Source organism: Lissotriton vulgaris, chromosome 10, assembly GCF_964263255.1.
Source record: "Lissotriton vulgaris chromosome 10, aLisVul1.2, whole genome shotgun sequence".
Taxonomy (NCBI): Eukaryota; Metazoa; Chordata; class Amphibia; order Caudata; family Salamandridae; genus Lissotriton; species Lissotriton vulgaris.
In genome coordinates this window covers 163,807,304-163,828,627 of record NC_141698.1, presented here as the reverse complement: position 1 = coordinate 163,828,627, position 21,324 = coordinate 163,807,304, and the positions used below count along the sequence as shown (strand labels likewise).

Here is a 21,324-nt window from a genome sequence, read left to right as displayed (position 1 = left end):
TAAAAGCGCAAAGTATCATCTCACTACAACATCTTAGCAGAAAACATACTGCTACTACCACATTGTAACATAACTACGAAACCACATTTTCTTTCCACCATTTGGTTCTAGCAGAACATCTCTTGGTATGTCTGGGAATTGAATTAAAAGCATAAGCACCACAGTATTGTCTGTGAATTGGACGCAAAAAAAAAAAGAGCACAGTATCTTTAGCCGTAATGCCGAATGTGTATAATCAAAGGAAACTGAATTGGAGTGGGACAAATATAGAAGACATAATGAACACAGTGAAACTTCATGTGGGGAATAAAGAGACATTAGTCACTCACTCACTACTACAGGACTGGGAGAGCCGGGGTACGTTCCTGCTGTACAAATTTCCAGCAGGAAAATCCTTGTTTGGAACAAGAAAGGCACCATGGTGTAATGGAAACTTGAGAGAACAGAAGAGAAGAATTGCAAAAGAAGCAATAGTAATTGCCCCAGAGGCCAGATTGGGAAATGAGATAGACTCGAGTAAGATCAAAACAATGAGAAAGATATATAAAGAAAGGTGTAGAGAGGCAAAGAAGGTTAAATTTGAGAACCTCTGGGGGAAATTATTATTGGCAAGCAAACTACCAAGCAGCAGTGAGTTTTGGGGTCTAATAAACAAACTGTCCAAGGGAACCGAGACCCTACAAAACACCGGAATAAGTGAGCCAGACTGGACTTAACTTATAGGTAATTTGTATAACAACTGTCAAACAAGTACTCACAGATGTGCATTATCTCATCCAGACAAAATGGTAGATGTAATTTAAAAACCAACTTCAGCTGGAAATCCGATTCTGAAAGATGGGCCCACAGAAACACAAGATGTAATAACTCTGATAATAACAAAAAAACTTAAGGGTGTTGATAAAAAAGCTGAAGCACTCTGGTGCAGTATGGCCAAATGGTTTCCCAAATGATCTCTTCAAGCAAGACCCGGAGTTTTGGGCAAATTATCTTGCTCCCCTTTTTTAACCAATTGCACTCCGCGAACACGCTACCAGCCTCCTGGAGAGAAAGTTTGCTCCACCCAATTTATAAAAATGAAGATCGACTTTGGCGGAAATTAAAAGAATGGGGATTACCGCAGGATGTGTTAAATATGATAATGGCACTATATAGCGAAACATGGGCAAGGGTAAAGCTAGGAGATGGAAGCAGACTATTGGCAAAGAGAAAAATAAACAATGGCTTAAAACAAGGTTGTGTTTTATCACCATGTCTATTTAACATATATTTAGCAGACTTAAACAACTATCTGCAATCGACCAACGGATACCCACCTAGTATAGCAAAGGAGCCAATTCAGTATCTGCAGTATGCGGACGACATTGTGGTTATGAGAAACACCAATAGGTCTGCAAAGAACAATAAATAAATTGAATACTTGGATCTTGTAGGCTTGGAAATAAATGAGAAAAAAACCAAGGTGGTTCGCCTAGCAGGACCTAAAGCAGTGTCAAAATATTAATGGTATGCCAAGGAGAAGCAAATTGAGGAAACAAGAACATACAAGTATCTAGGCATCAAATTAGGCCAAAGAATGTCCTTTATGGAGCAAAAAATGGACATAACAGCGAAAGCTCAGTCACTGATTTTTGCCTATAAATAACTCCGTAAGAAATTGCAATGCCCTTCACATGGACATCTTCTGAAAATAATGGCAGCACGATTGCTTTCGACCTTGTCCTACGGCCGGGAAATCTGGCATGGCCAAGAAATTATTATTTTAAACTATCTGCAGATAAAAACATTTAAAGCAGTTTTTAATATTCCAAAGGGTGCGTCACCAGCACAAGTGCGCCTAGAATTCGGCCTCCAGAACCAGGAATACCAAAGAAAGGCAACATTTGTAAAACTGTGCTGGAAACTTAGAGCTTCTGAACCTGGGTCGCTGAACTACTTATGTTGGTTGGAAATACAAAATCAATATATTACAAGAATAACAAACACATGGGGTGATTCCCTGCGAACTGCTCTGGCGGTACTAGACATGGAAGAAGTCTGGAAACAAAAGATGGAGAGAGCTACATTTAATAAAGCATGTAACGCCAAGGCTAAAAAACTGTCATTTCTGGAAGATAAAAAAAAGATTGTCCAAACGACGCCATGCATGGGCAGTAATACATTTATATACCTCATTAAAACCACAACCCTATTTAATGGTGCATTTTCGGCTATTTTTAAAAAAGAAGTTTACTGAATATAGATTGGGTGACCACAATACAAAGGACTTAGTTCTTTTCTTTTCCAGGTAGGGACTATCAAAAAATTACCAGCTGTGCGGATACTGTAAGGAATCAATCTGTCATGTAATGTGTGTTTGTGATCATTTAAAAATGGAACGAAGGAAGCTGTTACTGGCACACTTTAAGGACCTACAAATTCGTACCTGCAGGCAGGCGGTAATAAGCTGGATGAGAGGCATGTCCAATATTCTAATTTGTCGTGGTGTAAAATTTATGATTAAAGTGGACACCATCTTATCAAAAGCAGATAAGGAGTAAATGCACATGGGAATCCGCTTTGGGATTTTTTATAAATTTGGTAATGTTTTAGAAGTTTTACTGAAAAATTATGTTTTTATGTGGTTTATATTTGTTTTTACTTCATGCTTTATGGTTATGATAAACCAAATAAAGTTGTTTTTTGACATAAGCACCACAGAGATTATCCTGTGGAACACTGCACTCACAAGTACCAAGGGCCGGATGGCTTTACTAATCCACTCAGCTATCCACAAAAAATACTGATGTGTTCTTTGCAGCAGGTATTTACACCCCTGCACTACTTTATGGCGAGTCAAAAAAGCCACTAGACAAATCTCTGATCTCTCTCAAGCCGGAACATTAATAAAAAGAGTTCTTGACATTTTTATTGCTGTCCGAGAGCTGGACACAAGGAACTCGGCAGCAGGTGCTTTTATATCGTATGTTATTGCTAAACACAGTGACCCCCCTGAGGTCAGTGCCCCCTCTCCCCTTCAGCTCAGCGACCAGTCCGGCCACATCGGTCACACCACCCTGAGGCCGGCCCTACAAGTACCAAGACTAATATTTGCCTCCGAACTAGAACAGGCCTTCCCGCTGTCAGGATTTGATTCATTCCATTTCACTAGCCTGGAAATACTCCACACATCACCATTATCCAGCTTAACAACATTCTTCATGATTGTCTAAATTCTGAAAGGACTCCTGAAACTTGATTCACGCTTCCTCACAAATTCTTGCTTCTTCACTAGACCTTTTTCACCCACTAACCACAGTAGAGACTTCGGGGCATATGTAGGTAATTTCCATTTTGTGATTCCCAAATAGCGATTTTTAAGGATTCGCTATTTGAGAATAGCAAAATTGAATGTAGGGAAAAATTCGCTATTATTTTGCGAATCTCTAAAATTCCTTAATTGCGATTAGCAAATTGCGAATCGCAATTAAGGAATGAGTGTCCAATTCATTCCTATGGGCTAAGAGGCCCATAGGAATGAATGGGGATACATTCTCAAATTGCGATTTTCTATGAGTAAATCACAATTTGAGAATCAAAATTCCAAGGGTGTCAGGGTGTCCAAAGGACACCTGTTGCACCCCTGGAATGTGCCTGTAAGTACATGTGGCACACATACATGCCCTAAGGGCATGTCTGTGCGCTGCATGGCTCTTTGACTTTTTAAAAAAATGCTTTTTTGAAGGAATTCACAAAATACCATCTACTTGAAGTAGGTGGTATTTTGCGATTCCTTATGAAAAAATCGCAATTTTTTAAGCCCCCCTAAATAGCATTTAAGGAATCACAAAATTGCAATAACTTAAATGCTATAAGCAAAATAAGTAACCGCAATTTTTGCGATTCCTTATTTTGCTAAGTGGCACCTACATATCAAAACGCCGTTTGCGATTCGCAAACGCTGAAATTCGCCGAATTTTGGCATTTGCGAATCGCAAACGGCTACCTACATATGCCCCTAGTGCAGTTTCTCTGATTATATTTTTCCTTGTAAATATTTTGATACATACCTCTCAACCACTTGCCCTGGGTTCATTCATATCCACTTTTCCATTCAACTTACCCATTCAACCGCTTTAACCTTTGCACTCCTCCACTCATCCATGCCGGATTCAATTTTGTGTTTCCAACTCTACCCCTCATACAGAAAAAAATGTGACTTGGATGTTACTTGACTAGGAGTGCTATTATTATCCCAGCACACTTCATTCAACACCTCCGACAAAGGCCTTCTCATTTCTAATGCTTTTTGTACACATGATTTCACCACTCGATTCATTCACTCAGCAAGACTGTTCACTTGTGGAGAATACAGCTCCATCTTAAGATGAACTATAGACAGGTTTCCTAAAAATGCCTGCATTTTATGAGATGTCAACTGGACACCATAGTCTGCAAATATTTTATATGGCAAACCTTCAAGAACAAACTCCTCTTTCAAGATGCTAATCACAACTCTAGTGTCAACTGAGCTCACACAATTAGGGCCAGATGTAGGTGGCCCAATACCGGTCGGTAACATCCGAAATGACCGAATTTATAAGTTTGTGGTAAATAAGAAATACCTTTGATAATGCAAATCTGTGCATTTTCAACTGTGCCATGTGGCAGACATACATGCCCTTAGGGCATGTATGTGTGCCACATCAGCAAACAAGTACGATTCAGGGGTGCAACAGGGTGTCAAAGTGACACCATGGCACCCTTGAATGTGTCCCCCATTTTAGCAAATCGGTATTAACCGATTCGGTAATTTCCATACATTCCTATGGGCCTCCAGGCCCAAAGGAATGAATGGCAATTACTGAATCAGTAAATACCGAATTTTACAGATTCGGTAAAATTTACCGAAAAATTACCTACATACTATTTACCTATTCTTAAATACCGAATCGGTAAAATTCGGTATTTAAGAATAGGTAAATAGTATTTACCTACATCTGGCCCATAGTCACTACGCACCTGGACAAGTAATGTACCAATAATATTACATATCTTTCACATGAAGGTAGAAGATGGAAAGGACCAGCAAAATCCAGTCCCAACTTCTTTCATGGTTCTTCTGGAATCTCTATAGAAGACAAAGGAGCTTTAGATACTGCTTTACTCATGACACCCCTGGTAGAAAAAACACAATCCTTAACTGTACTCTCAATGTGGCAATCTAATCCTGGCCACCAGTACAACTCCCTCACTCATGCTGTAGTGAGATTCCTCTCCAAGTTGCCCTCATGCCCAGAGTTCACAGTTTTTTCTCTCAAGACATCTCGTAGAATTAACAGCGTGCCTCTAAACAGCTCACTTCCATTCCAACTCAACTCTTCACTTCTATTCCAAAACCCATTCATCTCCTCGGAGAGGATCCTAAACTCTGGCCTACCCTCAACTATGAATTACTTTGAGTTCTTTAGTTTCATCATCTTTCTCTCTTGCCAACTGCTACCTGTCTATAGGTTGCACACTCTCAAGATCCAGATGTAGCCAACATCCGTTGACAACCGGGATAGACAATCCGCCACCATGTTCCTGAAACGGTAACATACTCTACCTGAAAATTGAAATCACTCAACCCCGCCACCGATCTCTTAATCCTAGGCGTAAGGTCATCATCTTTCCTGGTAGAAAATGCATTGACTAAAAGCCTATGATCAGACCAGAATAGAATGTAAAATGTCTCTCTGATCGCCAATGCACACACCAAAGCTTCCCTCTCGAAAATGGAATAAGGTTCTTCTGCATCTTTGAGTGAATGGATGCAAATGCTACCACCCTCTCCTCATCCCATCAATCTGTGAGAACACTTCCCTGTGCCCCTTAAGGCTAGCATCTGTGGTTAAAATAGTCTTTTTTAGAAATATCAAAGTGTCCCAGAGTAGGAATTCCACCAATGAAATTTCTGATAGACTCAAAAGCCTCTCCACACAAATCTCAAGCATTTCTTCAGCAAAGCCCAGATAGGTTGAGCCAACCCTGAACAATTAGGTATGAACTTGGAGTCAAACTCCACCAGTCCAAGGAAAGATCCCAATTGAGTTTAATCCCCTCAGCGGAGATAGTATGGCCCAAATATGAAGCAGCACCAACTCAAAATGCAAATTTTTTCTTTCCTAAGTGTCAAACCTGCTTCAGTCAATCTCTCCAGATCTTTCTCATAAATCTGGATGTCATCCTAAAAATGCCTGGTATCCCATCCAATACTTTTTTCATGATCCTCTGAAAACATGCCACTGTAGATGCCAACACAAATGGCATCCTAAAAAGGTGGTAAGCGCCAAACGGTATGACAAATGATGTCAAGTATCTGGACTCATCATACAATTTAACTTGGCGATATCAGATGAGAGGTCCATGACACTGAACATTTTGGCACCTTCATTCATGGTTAAAGCCTCTGAGGTCTTAGGGAGAGGTTGACAATCAACTCAGAGACAATTATTTAAATCTCTATAGTCAATGTACATCATATAATTTGTTTGCCCCCACACTGCTGTGCCAATACAATTGGGGCAAGCCATTCGGAGGATTCAGTCTCCTCAATTACCCTATCCTCAATTAGCCTGTTGATCTCCCCCTTCAATGATTCTAACATGAAGTTGAGAACTTTTCTGACTTTATGTATACAGGAAACAGCATTGTGTTTCAAAATAGTTTTCTGTTCGATGGAGACCCAATTAACCACTGAACACACTTGGAAATTGCAACAATAAATATCCATGTTCTTGTTCTGCTAACAAAGACTTAACCGGTTGCACAGCATTAGGGTCTAACATAATGCCCATCTCACGTTGGAGACACCAACCTAACAAATGATCCCCTTTCTTGCCACATACACATTCTCTACTGTCACCTTGGCCAGGTCTGTAATCCTCATAACAGCATAACCCAAAACATCAATTTTGGAGCCTCCATAACTCACAGGATTTATTTCAGGGGGGAACAGAGCATTACGTTCATCACCAAACTCTTTCTCCAAATGTATATCCCCTACCATCATATAAGGTGAGCTTAAACAACCACTTCCTTATTATCAAGTTTGATATGGCACTCAGGCTTAGATAAGGGATCCACATCCACTTCTCCTGAATTAGGCTTGACAGTTAACACCATCTTAGTCAGATCTTCACATACTGCATCGACAACCTGACCTTTATCACCCTTACAAACTAGGGCATAGTGACCCCTCTTACCACATTTCCTGCAAACAGAATTCCTGGTGTAGCACTTAGTACTGTTTGCCGAGTTACCAGGATTACCACAGCGATAGCACTTCATTTTATTATTCTTGATTTCCTTGTTGGTGCCACTTTGATTCCCCACTCCCACAATTTCATTTTCTGCAGGATTAGTGGAGTCACCTTGCAAGGAAGAAGGCACAGCTCGCATTTCACTCAACCACGTGTTTGTACTTTCTATGCTTTCAACAATGGTAAGAGCCTCCCTGAGATCAGGATTCTGTGCCAGTAACTTCTCCAGAACCCTGATATTATTGGGGCACCGCACCAACAGATCCCTAATAAGTGAATCTGTTAAGGTATCAAATTCACAAGTTTGTGCCAGTGCTCGCAGACAAGCTATATAATTCCCCTCACTATCACTCTTTCCTTGTGTTCTTGAGAATAATTTGTAGTGTTCCAATACCACATTGATCCTTGCTTCAAAATGTTTCTCCAACATTAATACAGACACCTCATAAGCATCTCTTGCTTCCCCCCTTTGCATTCCCTATAGAAATTGTTTCAAGACTGTCATACATATTACAACCTTCCACTCCTAAATTGTGCAGTAAAACCTCTTGCTTCCTAGCAGCTTGAAACTGTTTGCCTCCAATAGCTACATGGTGTAACTCAAACAGATTTTTCATCTTTTCCATAGTATAAATGGTTCACTCTTGTCAGATAAAAACACAGGAGGAGAAGGCATGTTAGCTATTGCCATTTTGGTTGATGTAACTAGTGAAATTATAAAATGTGCAGGGATAATAAACAAGGAAAACACAATACAATTTGGGGAACTGCACTAAGTGGACATTAAGTGAAAGATGCAGTACTGCCTTCTCATTTCACAAGGTGCGGATGAGCTAAATTCCAATGCTCGTGTAAATGATACAGTACAGATACTAGATATCACCAGTTAACACTTCACTCCTTAAAAAAATGTTGGGAGTGAAAATAAAATACAATCACCCAATGTATTGACTACCAGAGAACTGTTCTAATCCCAACCACAGTCACTTATTCTCCACATTTTTTCTTGGGATGTTGCTGCTCCATTAGACCTTTTGATGGCTCAGTTGGCCCTCTTGATGGAACGTCACGTTGCCTCAATGCTTAACAGGATGACACAATGTACAACCCCTGCTGCTGATAAACCTTGTTGCAGCCAAGTACTATCGGATGACGCTGCTCCAAAGAAGTATGTTTCCCCTGATTGCTGTAATGGGATGTTACAATATCCTCAAAATAAAACGGCCTCTTCTTGGCACTGCTCCAAAGAAGTATGCTTCTCCTGATTGTTGCAATGGGTTATTACGATATCCCCAAAGTAAAATGAATAACCCTGGGCGTATTTCGTGTAGTAGCGCTATGCGTAGCTACGGGAGGTGCACTACACAAGCTATGCGGACTGCGTAGTGCAGAATGGAAAATGTTGTTCGCACTGATTGCACAGTGCGGACAAGCATCCAGAACTGTGCAATCATTGCAAACGGCATCTTGAACAGTGCAAGAGGTCGTTTTCTGCTGCTCAGGTAGATGTGTACTCGAGCAGCAGCTTTCTAAATGCAGACTGGTAATTTCTCATCACGAGCGGTCGCGAGCATACGCCACCCCTCGCAATGAGAACCCTTACCTCCCCACGTTGAGAATCTCGCAGGAGGTTTATTTTCCAGGCTCGTGCTCGGCAACTTGATGTTGCTGATCGCGAACGAGTATTCTACTGGACCTATCATCGGCGTTTAACACGGTAAATCACGAAGCATTATTGACCAGGCTGCAGGACAGGATGGGATTGTCTGGAAATGTGCTGAAATGGTTCGAGTCCTTCCTACAGAACAGAACACAACGATTCCTGGTCAACCAATCGATTTCACCTCCATGCCCTAACTCAATAGGAGTCCCTCAAGGATCGACGTTATCCCCAGATCTGTTTAATTTGTATGTTGAACCGCTCACAGAAATTCTCCGAAAATCACAGATATCCTACCACATGTATGCAGACGACACGCAAATATACATAAAGATCGCCTCCCTTGATGACATTGTAATAATGAATGAGACATTAAAAATGGCATTGCAATGGTTAACCACCAATCATCTGAAGCTAAATGCACACAAAACAGAGTTCCTACTAATTTCACCACCAAGGAGCCATATGAAAATAAAGGAATGGACCAAATTGGTGACTGCTCTAAACTGCACCTCAACCCTAGTCAACTCAGCTAAATCGCTAGGAATCACCTTAGACGAGAACCTCGACATGAAAGCCAACATTAATTCAATGGCGAAAAGTGCCCGATTCCACCTTAACTACTTAAGAAAATTTAAACCTTTCATCTCAGAAGCGGATCTTAAACTGGCAATCCAATCCTTAGTCATCTCTATGTTATGTTATGTTATGTTAATAACATTTATTAGGCGCAACAGCTGCCCCAGCGAAGGGGCGTCCTGGCGCCTGATCATATGCAACAACACAACAGATCAGAGCTGAAAAAGGGGGATATTAGCTAACAGAGATGAACAGGTGGGTTTTGATGGCCCTTCTGAAGAGGGTCAAGCTGTTGAGGGCGCGAATGTGAACAGGAAGGGAATTCCATAGGTCCGCCGCCAGCACACGGAAGGAACGTCCTCCCATCCTGCTAAGCCTGAACCTAGGCTTGTTAGCCAGATACTGGGCTTCGGATCTGAGGGATCGCGTGGGGACATAAGAAGAAATAAGGCCTGTCAAGGCCGGGGGAGAAGAAAGCTTTAAGATCTTGAATGTCAGACAGAGAACCTTGAATTTGATTCTCTGTCTGACCGGAAGCCAGTGCAGAGAGGCCAAGACAGGAGAGACAGAACAACGTCTCGGGAGACCTACAATGGCCCGTGCAGCAGCGTTCTGCACCCTCTGAAGCCTAGTCGCCTCAGCCTGGTTGACTCCAAGGAGCAAGGCACTCCCGTAGTCTATCCGTGAGAGGATAGAGGCCTGAACCACCAGTTGACGTGTGGGAGGGTCGAAAAATTTGAGGACTGGTCTGAGTCCTCACAGAATGCCATAGCAGGTAGCTGCTGTCTTCTTTGTATGGCTGGTAAAGGAAAGGTTAGAATCCAGCCATACCCCCAGATTTTTGACTTCGTCCACTGGGATGGGCATCGCCCCCAGTTCGAGAGGCCACCACTGGTCTCCCCAGAGTTCCGCCTGCTTCCCCACAATCAGGACCTCGGTTTTCTTGGCATTAAGCTGTAAGCAGTTGTTACGCATCCAGCTAGCCACAGCTATCGGTCCTGCCCGGAATCTGGGCGCAGTCACCTCAGGGTCCCCACTGAGAGTCACCGCCAGCTGCGTGTCGTCGGCATACGATGTCATCGTAAGGCCATATTGCCTGACGACGGCAGCCAGCGGTTTCACATACAAGTTGAATAATGTGGGGCTGAGGGCAGAGCCCTGAGGGACTCCCAGTTCCAAAGAATGGTACGAGGACTGGCCAGGAAGAATGGCTACTTTAAAAAACCGGTCCGAGAGGAATGAGCGGAACCACTTAAGAGCCTTCCCAACGATCCCCACTTCCTCCAGACGCCGCAGCAAAATGTCATGAGACACCGTGTCAAACGCGGCGCTCAGGTCTAACAATAGGAGCGCCGCGGTCTGCCCCACATCTAGCAATGACCGCAAATGCTCGATCATAAAGAGCAGAGCCGTTTCAGTGCTGTGTTGAGCACGAAACCCATTTTGACTCTCGTCTAGGATATTGTTACGCGAGAGGTGGGCAGACAGAATGGTATTCACGTGTGCCTCCGTGACCTTGGCGGTCCAAGGCAGGAGGAAGATGGGCCGATAATTCTCCGGGAGCAAGGGGTCAGAATTAGGTTTCTTCAGGATGGGCTTGACCACAGCCTGCTTCCAGGATAACGGAACCACGCCCTCACTGAGGGAGAGATTGATCAGCTCCAGAATGGGCTCACGACAGAGGGGCGGGAGAGAGGCAAAAAACTCCGGCTTCAGAGGGTCTGAGGGAGAGCCTGATTTAATTTTGAGGCTCAGAGTGTCGAATACCTCATTAGACATAGTCGGCAGGGTTGACAGGGTTTCAGACACCAGGACCTCTACTTCGCTAGGAGCATCCCCGGGGGCAGCTGGTGCGAATCCTCGGTAGATTTTCTGTACTTTCTCCACGAAAAAGGATGCCAGGCTTTCACAGTGCGAGTCCGTACAGATTTCTTGCGAGGTGGCCCGTTTCCCCATCAGGTCTTTAAGTACCTTGAAGATCAACTTAGAGGGGTTGGGGCTGTTGGAAAACTCAGCTGCGTAATATGCGGCCCGGGTTTGACAAATAGCTCTGTGGTAGGACTTAAGCTGGGCAAAGTACAACGATTTTAACGTGGGATCAAAAGCTTTTCTCCAGGCCCTCTCAGCTTGCCGGCAGGTTCTCTTAAGCTCGGCAAGAGTCTCATTATACCAAGGGCTACGATTTTTCGCATGACATTTTGCCCAACGCAAAGGTATGAGAGAGTCGAGGGCAGTAAGAACCCAGTTGCAGAATTGTTCATAGCCCTGTTCTACATTCTGCAGTTTGCCTAGGGGTTGTGCCTCCAATAACCTGACAAACTCCTCCAGCTTAAGTTTACGCCAATTTCGCTTTAAACTCTGTTTACCTGCAGGTTTCAGTTGTGGGGTGTCAAGGGGACATGACACTTTAACCAGTAGATGGTCAGTCCAACCCACCACCATCGGGTCAGCTGATCTAGCCCGAGCTAAGGTGGTAAAAAAAGGGTCCAATATGTGTCCTCCTGTGTGGGTGGGGGAGGTGACCAGTTGGTCAAGTTGCAACGCTTCTAAGTCCGCCAGCAAGGAGCTGATGGAAGGAGATGACGACTGATCCAGATGTATATTTAGGTCACCTACTATATTGAAATTAGAGCATGTTGCGGTCAAGGAACCGACTACATCCACAAGGGCAGCCTTGAAGGCGGTGTCATTCCCAGGATTGAATATGGTTGCACCACCTTAGCTGGCTTACCAAAAACGTACACAGCACCACTAAAAGCTTGCCTCAATGCAGCGGCAAGACTCATCACTGGATCAAGGAAATTTGATCATATATCTCCCCACCTGAAAGCATTAAACTGGCTACCTTCTGAAGCCAGAATCCAAATGAAGATAGTATGTATCACTCATAAAGCGGTCCATTGCAACACTCCAAGATACTTAGTCAAGAAAATTGAGCTATCTGGAGGTAACAGACCAGCTAGGAGCGCCAAGTAGTTGCTGTTGCGGCCAGCCCTCATCCGAAAGAAAAGGACTTATGACAGAGCGTTCACAGGAGAGGCGCCCAGAATCTGGAACTCACTCCCCCCTAACATCAGGAAGATTCATAATATTGTAACATTTAAGCGGGAAGTGAAGAGCCTTTTGATGAGTAGATTCCTTACATAGGGAAGCCTATTGATCACTGTTAGGATCCATTGCTGTCCTAACACTGAACATTTATGTCATCAGAAGGGGAAGACTCGACATAAATAGTAGGAAGGCTAATTTGAGGACACCAGATTGACGCCTCATATAAGACTAAGCTGTATCCTTACAGTTACCCCATGTCAATGTGAACTTATAACTGTATCTCACATCCAAAACTATTTAATCCTCTACCTCATTTATGTTTGTATATAGGCCTTACGATGTAAGTTAAGTCTAACCAACCTCTTAATGCAAACTGCACATGCGTAAGTAACATATATCATCTACCTCATTTATGCTTGTTTTTTTGTAGAATTGTTAGTATATATGTTAATCTCCAATTTACTTTCTACGTTAAGCGCTCTGATACCCAAGGGTCTTGTTCGCGCTATACAAAACATTATAAGAAATAAATAAATAATAAATAAGTACTTGCAATTTGCGTAGCGCGTAGTTGCGCAAACGACGCACACTAAGTGAGCGTACCATAGTGTTCCGCCCAGGGTTAAAAATGATCGCTCTGTTGCACGTCTTTAACGTGAGGACTCTGCCGCTACACAGTACGAGCACCTAGGAGTGCATCATAAACACGCTGCTGTGCTGCTGAATGCAGTTTATACAACCAGTGAAATGAAAGGCAGATGCTAGATAGCGCTGGGTTCCGAAGCAGCCAATGTCACGCGCTGACAAGTATGAACTCAATAACGCACCGCCACGTGCTGGCTCCGAGCTGGACATGTCCCAATAAAGTGAAGAGCGCTTGCCAAAAACACGTGAATGCTACACCGGCATGATTTCAGTCAGCTTCACATAGTCACATCAGGGCAACAGGAACCCCCCGCCCCAACATATACCACATCCCGCAAATAACACACAGACAAAAGTGTTAAGATTGGGAAAAGTTGCTGCAGATTTATTATTACATACAACATTATGTAATCACGGTGGGTTATCTTACGGGCGATCCAAGGGCAGGCCGCATTCTCGCCACCTGCCCGCCTGTTGAGCCAATCAGCACAGTGGCGAACCACCCAACTGCTGCACCATTATGGTAATTACACTACTCACGCCCCTTGCGGGGCGTATCTAGGCAAACCCCCGGTTGCAGAGGCCCACAACTGCCCGAAGGACTACTGGGGCGCCGACACGAACTCCTAGACCTCCCATGAGGTTCTAGGTTAGGCTCTGGCACCCCTATGTGCCCGCTGAAGTACAGTGTTGCACCTCTCTGCTTCCGGATCACCCTGTAACTCCACCACAGCCCGGCCAGCGGCCACCGTCCGGGAGAGGGGGTAGAGAGGGGGGGGGGGGGGGGGAGGCCCGAAGATCCAGAGTCATCAACAGTAGAGGATATGGCCAGCAACGTGGGGACCCGCTGGCGAGGCCACCACGACGCGTTCCGCGATCCGCCCCACCCGGGACAGAGCCGGGAAGCGCACGACACACACCCCTCTGGAGCGCAACAAAGAAGTCGGCTGGAAGGGCCACCGGACGACTCCACAGCAGCCCGTCGATAAGCAGGCCGCCTGGCCAGACTCAACCACCGCCAAAGAGGGAGTAGGCGGAGGGGGGTACCAGTCAGAAGGCCTGAACTCACCGCACATAGAGTCCCAAAAGAGTGTCCCCGAAGTAGTACGCGTGACGTCCGGAGCGGCAAAGAGGCCTAAACAATGGCGAGGGGGAAGATATACCCCCTCTCCCTGCCTGCCGCCCCGGACGCTCGTCACCAACCCGCCCACCTCCAGCCGGCCAACGCTTGCCCTGGGGAGGAGTGGCTGACCATAGTAAGGGACGGGGGCAGCCCTCTGAGACTAAGGGCCCGCCCTCCTGATGGCCACAGGGTGGCCTTGGGCAGGCACATACCCCCAGAAAGTTATTGTTTCCATGTTTGTTGTGCAAGTTATGGGTTGTGGAGTTAAATCAAAACTTGTGAATTTCAAAGACATGAACAACACCAATACCGCACTCCAACTGAGCACAGGTATATTTAGTGAGGGTAAATTGCATTACAGACCTATATGATCAAAGTAAATTAGGATGAATCACAACCTGAAATTACCAATGTACAATGTCAAAGTATTGTCGATCGACCTCTCTCAACGCATACTGATGTTGTAAACTGTATTGACCCAGTCTGGCTTTTGCCCCCTTCTTAGCACATAGCTGGCAGTGCTTCTAGCATCAGAATCTGACAGGTCATTAGCACGGGTGATACAGAAGTAGTGCTAATGTAAGTCCTCAGTGCAGCTTTCGACACCTTGTACCACAACCTTCTGCTTGAATGATTGTGTACATGAGATGTTAAGGATACTGCCTTGCAGTGGCTGGCTTCTTTTTTGCGAGATGAATCCTTTCAGGTGTCATTAAAACCTTTTCGATCCCCGGCTTTCCCATTACAGCGGGAGCTGCCTCAGGGCTCCTCCTTGAACCCAACATTATTTCATCTGTATATGCGCCAGCTGGCGGAGATCGTTGAGCACTACAGATTTAATATCATTTCCTACGCCAACCATACGCAATTGGTGATCACCCGGTCACAGAATGCAACTGACACTGCTGCACTGCTAAGTGCCTGTATGTCGGAGGTTGCTCAATTGATGGACCTCAGTTGTCTTAAATTAAATGCAGAAAAAACGGGAGGTCCTTATCTTAGAGGAACCAGACATCCATCTGGTCCTCAGCCTGGTGGCCAGGCGTGCTTCTCCTAAGCCGAAAGTCAAGAATTTTAACATATGGTCCGCTACCAAGCTTTCCTTCGACAGTCAGATCACAGCCATAGCAGCCTAGGAGGTCCTCTTTGGGATCTGCGCTTTCAAAATTGCATTGGATGCCACTTGAGAATCGTCTTACCTTCAAAGCCATTTGTTACTGCCACCCAATCCTTAGGAACAAGGGTCCCCACTATCCACACCCTTTCTTTAAGCTCTGTGTCCCTACTAGAAGGTTGATAACTGTTGGATCTTTGTTAGCATCAGTCCCCATGGTCAATAAGGGTGTGGACCGGAGGATGCGCCTTTAGCTGTTCAGCAGCCAAATGATGGAACTCCCTGCTTCTTTCAATCAGACAGGGGTCTTCAGAACCACTGTTCCCCATAAAACTGAAAACGGGGCTGGTTAAGTCAGCCTAATGGGCCATGTTTTTACCATAACTTGTTTTGGAGATCTGGGTCACTTTCCCTAGCGCTAGGACACTTCGGTTTGACTGTTGATCAGTGCTAAAGTACTTGCACCTCCTGTGTAAATTGTGATTGGTTATCCATGATTTGCATATTTGAATTACTGGTAAGTCCCTAATAAAGTGCACTGTGTTTGCCCAGGGCCTGTAATTCAAATGCTACTAGTGGGCCTGCAGCACGGATTGTGCCACCCACATGAGTAGCACTGTAACCATGTCTCAGACCTTCCACACTGTATGTATTCCGTTTTTATTTCTTACGAGTTTTATATAGCGCAAACTTGACTCGAAGGTATCGGCTATCAGATCGCTTTACATGGCACCAGTTGCGTTACATGAGGACACATTCATTTTCAGAATCACAGGATGTTCAGCATCATCGCCGAGACTCGAACCCAGTTCCCCAGATTCGAGGTCGACCACCCTAGTCGTTGGGCCAACTCCTCTCCCCTAAGTTTTTTAAACTGCCATGTCAATCTGGCAAGTGCACCCACTTGCCAGGTCCAAACTTCCCTTTTTCTACATGTAAGGAACCCCTAAAGTAGGACCAAGGCAGCCCTATGGGCAGGGTGCAGTGTATGTGCAAGGTAGGGCATGTACTTGTGTGTTTTACACGTCCTTTTAGTGAAATACTGCCCATTTTGTTCTTCGCTATTGCAAGGACTAACTCTCCCCCAGGTTATCATTGGAGCTGCCTTGTGACATCTTCCAAGTGTAACTTTCAAATAGGAAAAGATGGAGATTTGGAGTTTGCGTTCTCTTAACTCCAAATTTAAAAATACATCTTTTAGTGAAGATGTGCCTTTTCTTGCTTTACCATTCTGTGTCTCTGCCTGCCTGTGGAATCAACGTCTGGTTTAGACGTACAGTTAGGCTCCTTGTGCATTTCCTCTAGACAGTCACACAAAGTGAGCTGAGGTTTGCCCTCAGCTCACTTTGGCTGATGGGTCTTCCTGAGCTAGAGTGGTGGAAGGAGTGGTCACCAACACCTGAATAGGCTGTGTCTGCCATCATATAAAGCTGTATCCACCCCACTGTAGTGTGTCTGGAGCCAGGTCAGGAAAAGGCAGGATCCTGTGCACTACAAAGACTAGCCTATATTTTTAGAACACTTCTGGACCAACAGGAGATTTTGCCAAGAAAAAGAGCTGGAGAAACAGTTAGAGGGGAACTGCCACTCTGCTTGTTGCTGTGTTGTGCTGGCCTACTGCTTGCTGCATCTGTCTTGGGCAGTAAAAGAACTGGACTTTGCTTTTTGTATCCTGTTTTCCAAGGTTTTCCAAAGGCTTGTGTCCGCTTGCCTCCTGTTAAGAAATCTGAGGGCCATCAAAGACTTAATCTGCAGCCCCTGAACTCCTCCGCTGGGGGTTCTGACCTGCCAAGTGGTGCCAATTCCAGTTCTGGGCCCTTGGAGGTGGCTTTGCTGCAAACAAGAGAACAAAATCCACACATCCACCTTCAGTGCCTGTTTTTCCTGACATAGCATAGCCGTGCAGGTGAAAAAACAATGCATCGCACCAGTCGAAAAATCGACGGAGCGCCTCCACTCTGCCTATGATGCATGCCCTGCTGCACAACTGAAGAAATCGACGCATTACCGGTCACACGGCTGGAAAATCGAAGCAGCAATTGCTTTGCTGCCGCATCAACCCACTGAATCTGGATTTTTTACGCATCACACCTGTGTGCCAGTTTTTCTTCAAAGCAGCCCAGCAGTAAGGAACTAAGGCCTCACCTCCCCTAATGATAAGGAACCCAACCGACACATCACCGCCCCTGCACAGCAGTAAGGAACCGATGCATCAATTCCCCTGGCAGTAAGAAACCAACACATCACCTGGGAGTAAGGAACTAATGCATTGCTTTGCTTTTCCGGTGCCTAACTCACCCCATGTGCCTGTTTTCGTCTTTGATTTTGATGCATCACGGGAACTTTGTACTAAAAGTGATGCATTCATAGTTTTCTGTGAACTGAACTGTTCTGAACCTTTTAAGAGCAATATCTTTGTGTATATTGGATTTTGTCAATTTTGTCTTGTTTTACTTAGATAAAAATTGGTTCTTTTTCTAAACTGGTGTGGTCTCCATTTGTAGGGGTTTCACTGTGTTACTGTGTGTGTTGGTATAGATGCTTTACACATTGCCTCTAAGATAAGCCTGACTGCTCGTGCCAAGCTACCAAGGTGGTGAGCAGGGGTTATCTTGGGTGTGTAATCTCCTTACCCAGACTAGAAGGAAGGGTCCCTACTTGGGCAGGGTGCAAGCCACTGCCAACTAGAGACCCCCATTTCTAACAATGCACAAAGAAATGTGTTAAAAAAAAAACACCTGTGAATATCCGTGTCTTTTCAATTTTCATTCATAACCCTAACTGTATTGAACTATGGTTTATTAAATTAATTTCAGGGGGGTTTCAACATATGTTAATGTGTTAAAGCAAAGGTAACCATCCAATAGCTCTGCAGCAAGGATGCCCTCGACAAGAAGTTGGTTTCCAAACCTTTTAATTTCATAACCGGCAGTGCGTCTGAAAGGTTATCGTGCCTGAAGCATTTCAACGCATTTCAGCTTCTTTCTCAAAAGCAGTGCTGGAAAATTGCAGGAATACTGATGTCTTGCTTTTTAAATTAAATCCCCATCATTAATTGGTCTGTAGTAGCATTCCTATAGTAGGTAAGTTTACAGTGCATTCTGGGCTTTGTGGTAAACGTCAGTTCTTAGTCTGTTTTTCCTCTCGTGAGTCCTGCACGTAATCACAGAAATTACACTTGTTTAGCCCACAGTGGGTCTCAGACAGCAATCCGGTTACCAGTAATTAAAACTGCTTGTACCATCCAGGCGCTGGAAAGTTCCCAGCTCTTTCGGCCCCTTCATGTCAGGGTGGTGCAACCTTCACGGCCGAAGCCGTGGGAACTTTCCAGCGCCTGGATGGTACAAGCAGTTTTCATTACTGGTAACCGGATTGCAAGATCACCCACCTGAAACGCAGAAGCAGGCGCATGAACCCGCTGAGCTACAAGGATCCGGACTTACTGTCTTTTATGAACACATCGATCAGCCCCGGCAGTGGTGTGCACGCTTACCGCTTCGCAGAGCGCCGTTGCACCGACAGAATCACTTGTGCCGTAAATGAGGCGGTGTCCGCGCAGCAGGCGTGCTCGCTTCTTCTAGTGGTCTTACTTGACGGGGCACATATTGTGAACCCTCGGCTCGCCACGCCCTATTCGAAGCAGGTTCTGAACATTCCATACATACTGATTGGTCGTCACTAGTAGACATCTGTGGAAAACAAAGGCTGATTGGTTAAAAAAAACAACAACGGAGTATGGATAATGTCTTTGCACACTTCCAATACACCTCACTGGAATAGACGGGCCCAAAGATGCCCGCATAGCGACCAGGTAGCCACAAGTCCTTGTGCGAAGCCTTCATCCTATCCTGGCTTTCAGCAAACAGTACTGTGCCTGGTGGGATATTTGAGCCTATACTCACATAGCTGAAGTACGACTACAAGCCCCAGAATGCAACCAAACAGTACTGTGCCTGGTGGGATATTTGAGAGTATACTCACATAGCTGAAGTACGACTACAAGCCCCAGAATGCAACCGGTGGATGACGTTATGCAAATCGTGGATTACGTGGAAATCAGGCACCCATGCAACAGCAGCCTAAAACATTGTTAAATATGTGCATATATAACTCCGAAATGATCGTATAATTCGAACCACTCAACCTACCCACAGACATTGAACCCATTTGACAAATGCAACACAAAAAGCATGGTATCCCAAAATTCTCTCCTCGTTATAAAGGACTGCAGTGCGGGTACGGAGCTCACTGGAAAGGAGATCAAAGCAACTTTCTTGTAAAATTAGAGATAGGAGATATACTGGTTGTGAATAGCTTATGTACAGACGGTGTTATAGCACATCATAGGGAAAGTTTTCAAACTAGAGTCAATTGTTTCAAACTAGATACATTTTTACTAGGCCTTGGCGAAATTTCTATTGAACCGATGTTAATTTATCACATTTAATGTTACACTCATCTAGAGCACGAGTCAGGTATACACGCACGTACACGGCGTCCGCCCATTATTTTCAGATGGTGGACGCACGTTCCCACCACCCTCTTTCGCACCAGTTTGAATGCCTCTCCCTAGAATTCCAAGTTCATCACGGCTCACCCTTCAGGTTCCATACCATCTACCACCCGCCTGGTAATTGCTCTTCCTTCATGGGGGAATTCATCGACTTCATTCATATCTGATCAAACAACCGCAAAGGTGCACCACAAAACATGAAACAATAAGTGCAAATGGTGTTTAAGCACAATAAGGAGATAATTCTCAAAGATGTTGAAGTTCTTCTTTAAATCTTTATTTTCAATAAGCAGTAAAACACATACAGCCGACGCGTTTCGTCCCAAGCTGGGACTTCTTCAGGGCTTTCAATTAATGGGACGTCGCTTATGGGGAAAAGTGTGGAAGAAATCGGGGTCCAAAGGTCACCTTCCCGGCTACTGTAATCCTGTTATGTGACTTTCTACACCACCGAGGAACTCCGAGAAAACATTACCTTTGTTGCCCACTAGCATGCTTATAGTCCATGCATTCAAAGTCAACATTTGATTGTACCAATACATAACAGGATTACGGTAGCCGGGAAGGTGACCTTTGGACCCTGATTTCTTCCACACTTTTCCCCATAAGCGACGTCCCATGAAAGCCCTGAAGAAGTCCCAGCTTGGGACGAAACGCGTCGGCTGTAGGTGTTTTACTGCTTATTGAAAATAAAGATTTAAAGAAGAACTTCAACATCTTTGAGAAATATCTCCTTATTGTGCTTAAACACCATTTGCACTTATTGTTTCATGTTTTGTGGTGCGCCTTTGCGGTTGTTTGATTTGAATTAAAATTCCCTAGGGAATAGGCACGGTGATGATGGGTGCCATTCAATGTGCACACAACCCCCTTGATTAATTTAAGGGTTAAGGAACCTTACGGGGGAAAGCTAGTCAGGTGCTGACTCTAGGAAGGGTCCATCATTCATTCTGTCTTTTACTTCATTCATATCTGCCAAGGTTTCAGATTGCTACGTGTGACATTTTTATAATTTCAATGTAATTATGAGTGATATTTCAACCATAATGAGTGACACTTTTTCGCGAACAAAATCAAGTAATAAAGACAAGGGAAACATATAAACAAGAAACTAATAAAATCTTAAAACTGCATCAAATCACAGAAATGGAAGGGCACTAATCTAGTGCCCTTGTAAACTGGTCGTAATTTTGGGAATATGCAATGCAACATTTGGTACAGTCAAGCGCTTTCAACATGGATATTTAACCCCTCTGTGCGAAATCACTGTGGTAGTGTTAATTTATTAATACCTTTTCTCCAGTAATGTTACAACACTACCGTGCCGCACCTAGCCTGGGAAAAATAACAAATAAT

The 21,324-nt window shown here is 44.5% G+C and overlaps 1 protein-coding gene across 1 annotated transcript in view; it reads right to left on the bottom strand.

Annotated features, from left to right (window-relative positions):
* Window positions 1-19,089, bottom strand: part of LOC147684902 (retinol dehydrogenase 7-like) — a 202,374-nt gene extending 183,285 nt beyond the window's left edge. The window contains exon 1 of the mRNA XM_086940793.1: window positions 18,949-19,089. The gene's annotated coding sequence lies outside the window, so the exon portion shown is untranslated. The remainder of the gene's footprint in view (window positions 1-18,948) is intronic.
* Between the last annotated feature and the right edge of the window lie 2,235 nt (window positions 19,090-21,324).